This window comes from Trichechus manatus, unplaced genomic scaffold (assembly GCF_000243295.1).
Source record: "Trichechus manatus latirostris isolate Lorelei unplaced genomic scaffold, TriManLat1.0 scaffold00068, whole genome shotgun sequence".
Taxonomy (NCBI): domain Eukaryota; kingdom Metazoa; phylum Chordata; class Mammalia; order Sirenia; family Trichechidae; genus Trichechus; species Trichechus manatus.
Window position 1 is genome coordinate 6630586 of NW_004444004.1, and position 5734 is coordinate 6636319.

Sequence of the window (5734 nt, forward strand, 5' to 3'; positions counted from 1 at the left end):
TGCATAACTTGAATGTAATCAATGTCACTGAATTGTACATGTAGAATTGTTGAGTTGGTGTATGTTTTGTTATGAATATTTTCACCATAATTTAAAAAAAAAAGTGATGTGATAGAGTAATGGGAATGTGGGAGACCTACCTAAAATAGAGTAATCAGAGAAGTCCTCTGTGATGTGGCGTGGAGCTAAAAACATGAAGAGTGAAAATCAAAGAGGAGCTGGAAGTAGCAGGAAGAAGACTGTAAATTCAAAGCCTTTGAGGAGGGAAGAATCTTGATATGTTGAGGAAAGGCCAATAAGGCTGAAGCATGGTGGGCCAAACAGAGAGTGGTACCAGATAAGGCTGGAGAGGTAGGCGGGACCAGATCATGCAGGGATTTGTAGGCCAGGTAAGGAGTTAGAATTTCTTTCTAAGTGCATAGCAGGCTATGAACAGGCCTTCCATGAGCTTAGTGTGGTACAAAATAAACCACATAAACAGGTAATTGTGGCAAAATGGAGTAGACTGATGTAGCTTGTCCCCAGCCTTGAGGCCATTAAGATCACAAAACCTCAGACATATCTCTATGAGAACAGGAGCAACTAGAGGAAACAGTGTCCTTCAATTCATATTTTTATCTTAGGGTTTCCTAGGCACTGTTGTTTACAGATTTGGCTAAATGGTAAACTGAGGTGAAAGCCACCTTGACTGAATCTGAGTCATTATCTTCCCCAGTCTTTGACCCTGGACCAGGCTTTCTGGTCTGGCCTAGGTCAGGGCAATGGGAAACCACTGACTGGCTTGAAGCATTATCTGCTGTATATCTGAAAGCTGTCGTCTTCTTCTTCTTCTTTTTTTTTTTTTTTCTGAAAACTATCTTCTAGTAAACTTTAGAAATTTGTAATATTGGCATTTCTAGGCTCCAGGTCTTTCTCAAAGCTTACTTCTCTCAGTGATCATCTTGCATTTATAACCACCAAACTTCACTTTTCATTTCCTTTTTGGCCCCTGCATTCAAGGTACCCTGAAGCTGAACTAATTAAAGGATCGATCTGCCTAGGAACAGAAAGAGCACTTTTTCATGCTCCAGTTAATCAAGGTACAACTAGAGTTCTATTCCTAGAGCAGTGTCCTAAATGATGATCCAGATGGCTGAAAGAACAAATGGTCTCCTCTGAAGTCTCTCAATAACATTTCCTCTGCCATCCTCTCCCTTCTCTATTCCACCCTTCTCATCACAAAGCCATCAGTGTTTTTTGAAGCCTTTCTAACACTAACACCCCTGCCCCTTCGCTCTGCCAGGTCATGTGGAGGATTGGAATCTGGTAGTGGAACTGATTTTCCAAACCACCCTAATTCATTTCCCAGAGGATAATCTAACTGGGTTGTAGGAGTTTCACTGAAACAAGGGAGGTAGCATTTAAAATCAAGAAATACTTATTATTCTTGCCTCTGCCTCCTGAAGCAGGTCATGGGGCTTTGCCAATTTGGGGGCCTCAGTCACAAAGATTTTGGCTTCTGGGCATCCAGTTTGTTATTACAGCATTACTACACTTTCTTTGCTTTGCTGAATGGTGTAGCCAGCCAGGCTGCTCCAAAAGGCCTGGGCAGCTGCACCAAAGAGAGACACCCAGTGGAGCTGAATGGATGAGTGCTTCTTCTGGCCATTTCAGTTCTGGCTCAGAGGCTGAGGCAAAGCAAGGGTTACAGGATTACCAAAAAATGTTCAGAAAATAAGATGCAGAGCTCAAGAAATATACAACAGCCATTTGCACAGGGGAGATCTGATAGGGCCAGTGGATGGCCAGCGGAGACAGTGCTATGAGCCAGTATGCTTGCCCACAAAATCCCATGAAGCAACAGCTTCAGGGAGCAAAGACCACTCAGTAAGAAAGGCCCTGCCCTATGAACCTCAGCTTTGTTCTCTGGGTAGGTATTTGGGTGCTGGGTTAAGACCACCCAAAAGAACATTTGGCCATTTGCCTAGTGAACTACATTATAAAACATTTTCCTGACTACCAAAAAACTTTGTCCTGCCTCTTCCTGGGATGTAATTTTACTCTTTTGGGACATCATAGGCACACCCATGATTCTAAAATGCTTTCAATCTAGAAGACCTGCCCAGGAGACTGGCATCATGGATACTTTCTGGGTATTCTAGGCAAATATGTCCAAACCTTTGCAAACAAGACTTACCTTTTAATGAATCCCTTAAATTTGAATAGCAAAGTTGATTCTCAAAACAACCTATAAAATAGACCTTACCTCCATATTCAGAGCAGAAAACTGAGGATTAGAAAATTTAAATGACTTTCCCAAAGCCACAGAGCTCTTAGGTCTACTAAGTGCATGATTCAGAAAATTATTTGAAGACAGAAGGCAGGCTGAATGGGAGTAGAGGGCAGGGTCCAAAGGGGATATGAGGGAAAAGGAGAAATATGGTATGAATCCCACCTTTCTGTTTTGAGCAACTGGGTGCATAGAGATACTCTTCAGATAGCAGTGTTCCTACCTCCCTGCACTCCTTCCCCTTGGTTATGGACAATGAAGAGCAATAAATGGAGTTCAAGTTGGCTATTAGGTTCAAAAAGAGCCCTAGTGGTACAGTGGTTAAGTGCTACGCTGCTAATCAAAAGGTCGGCGGTTCGAACCCACCAGCTGCTCCAAGGGAGAAAGACATGGGAGTCTGCTTCCGTAAAGATTACAGCCTTGGAAACCCTATGGGGCAGTTCTACTCTGTCCTACAAGGTCACTATGAGTCAGAATCGACTCAACAGCAACGGGTCTTGTTTTGGTTTATTAGGTTCAAAGTATCTCTGGAACATCCTAGTGGAGATTTTGTATGTGTGTGTGTGTGCAATACACACACGCACATATATATATAACAGATAGTTATATGCATCCGGAGCTCAGGGGAATGCCTTGGGCTGAAAGTTCAAGTGTAGAAGACACCAGCTCTAAGAGTAGGTGACATAAACAAGGTGTCTGTCAAATATGAAGGCCAAGGACAGGGACAGCCCTGAAAAACACCCAAATTTAAGGAATGGGTAAACAGACAAGGACCTTTGAAGGAGGCAAAGATTGGCCAGTCCTCCCCTCACCATCCTGTTTCCCACACACCACAGGCTCTCAAAGATGAAAGCTGACTCACCAAGAGCTGGCTCAGGAAGAGTACTGGGGTGTGCTGGTGAGGGAGGAGGAAGAGTGGTTAAAAATCCTTCCAGTGTTAAGTGCTTTATCGATCAACCACTGCCCATAGATAACCAAAGATGAGCTGTGAGAAACCAATCTCACTCAGAAATGCAACTGTATTTCCAGCTTGTTTAACAAGTTTCTTTCATTTTTAATAAGTTCTAAGGAGCCACTCAGTAGCTGATGCTTGCTGTGCTTGGCAAAGAGCCATCAGCTCTGGTACCACCTGATTTCCTTTCTTGAATTTAGAGAAATTTCAAGGAATGACAGGGAGGCTGGAAGCACGTTCAGGCACCTTGGATTTGGCCTTGAGCAGCTCCAAGTAATGTGTCTCCTGTGTCTTCCTCCTTCATTCTTGTGGAATACCACAAGCTAAATTAATGCTATGGGAATTACTCCACAAATCAAAGGTTCTCTGTTTGACCTCTGATTATCCCTTTCCAAACCTTGATTTTCCTGTATATGGAAAAATTTTAGAAATTTAAACACTGTCTTGATACACCACGGGGACAGATCATCTATTAAGTTGCAAAATGATTTGGAGGACGTTATTAGCATTACTATTACTAATGGGACCACTGTATTTATTCTACACTGATTTATTAACCACCTATTATTTGCCAGGCACTGGAGATATTGTGAAGCCCTGGTGGTGCAGTATTTAAGAGCTTGGCTGCTAACCAAGAGGTTGGCAGTTCAAATCCACTAGCTGCTCTTTGGAGACCCTATTGGGCAGTTCTACTCTGCTTACAGAGTCACTATGAGTCGAAATCAGCTCAACAGCAATGGGTTTGGTTTGGTGATACAGTAATTAAACAGGACAGACAAGGTCTCTGCTTTCACAGAGCTCACATTCTAGTGGAGAAGAGTACCAATAAAACAAGTGAATTAGAGTGATAAATTGAATGAATTAGAATGAAGTGAATTAGAGTGATAAACTCTAAAAAAAAAATAAGGTCATAGGACTTTGTTGGGGGTAAAAGTAGGGACATGATTAGATTAGATGACGTAGTCAGGAAAGACTCAGGTCTCAGGTGATATTTGACATGACACCTAAAAGTTCATAAGGAGCTAGCCATAAATAAAGCCAAGGTAAGAAAATTTCAGGTAGAAGGAACAGAAAACGCAGAGGTCTCAAGTCATAAAAATGCTCGAAGTGTTTAAGGAACAAAAAGCAAGTTAAGGACAACTGGATATCTGCATGCAAAAGAATGAAATTGGATCCCTACCTCACCTCATATCATACACAAAAAGTAACTCAAAATGGATCAAAGACCTAAATATAAGACCTAAGGCCATAAAACTTATAGAAGAAAACTTAAGCATAAATCTTTGCGACCTTGGATTAGGTGATGATTTGTTAGATATGATACCAAAAGTACAAGCAATAACAACAAAAAGCTGATAAATTAAACTTCATGATTTAAAAAAAAAATGTACAAGACACTATCAAGAAAGTGAAAAGTCAACACACAGGATGGAAAACAAGTATTTGCAAATCATATATCTGATAAGGATCCAGTATCCAGAATATATAAAGAACTCCTACAACTCAACAACAATGAGACAATCCTATTTTAAAATGGGCAAAGGACTTGAGTAGATATTTCACTAAAGAAGATACACAAAGGGCCAATAAACACATGAAAAGATGCTCAATTAGTCATTAGGGAAATGCAAATCAAAACCACAATGAGATACCACTTCACTCTCACTAGGATAGCTATCATAAAAAATAGGAAAAATAACAAGTATTGTGTAGGATGTGGAGAATTGAAACTGTTGTGCATTTCTGGTGGGAATGTAAAATTATGCAACCACTGAGGAAAATAGTATGGTGGTTCCCAAAAAAGTTAAACACAGTTACCATATGACCCAGAAATTCCAATTCTAGGTATATACCCGAAAGAACTGAAAACACTTGTCCACAATAAGATGTGTACATGAAAGTTTGTAGTAGCATATTTCATAATAATAAAAAGTAGAAACAACCTAAATGTCCATGAACTGATGAATGTATAAACAAAATGTGGTCTATCCGCACAATGGAATATTATTCATCCACAGCAAGGAGTAAAGTACTGATATATGCTACAACATGGATGAACCTTGAAAACGTCATGCTAAGTGAAAAAAGCCAATCACAAAAGGTCACCATTGTATGATTTCATTTATATGAAATATCCAGAATAGGCAGATCTATAGAGACAGAAAGTAGAATAGTGATTGCCAGGGGGAGGGGAGAATAGACAGTGATTGCTTATTGGGTATGGGGTTCCTGTTTGGAGTGATGAAAAATTCTGGAATTAAGTAGTAGTGATGATTGCACAACACTGTGAGTATACTAAAAGTCATTGAACTGTACACCTTAAATGGGTAAATTGTATGATATGTGAATTATATCTCAATAAAGCTGTTACCAAAAAAAGCAAACAAACAAAAGCAGGCTAATGTAACAGGAGAATGGTGAGCAAGAGAGAACATGATAGAAAGGGCAGAGATGGAAATTGCCTAGGGATGTGGTTAACTCGCTGGACTACTAACAGAAAAGTTGGTGGTTTA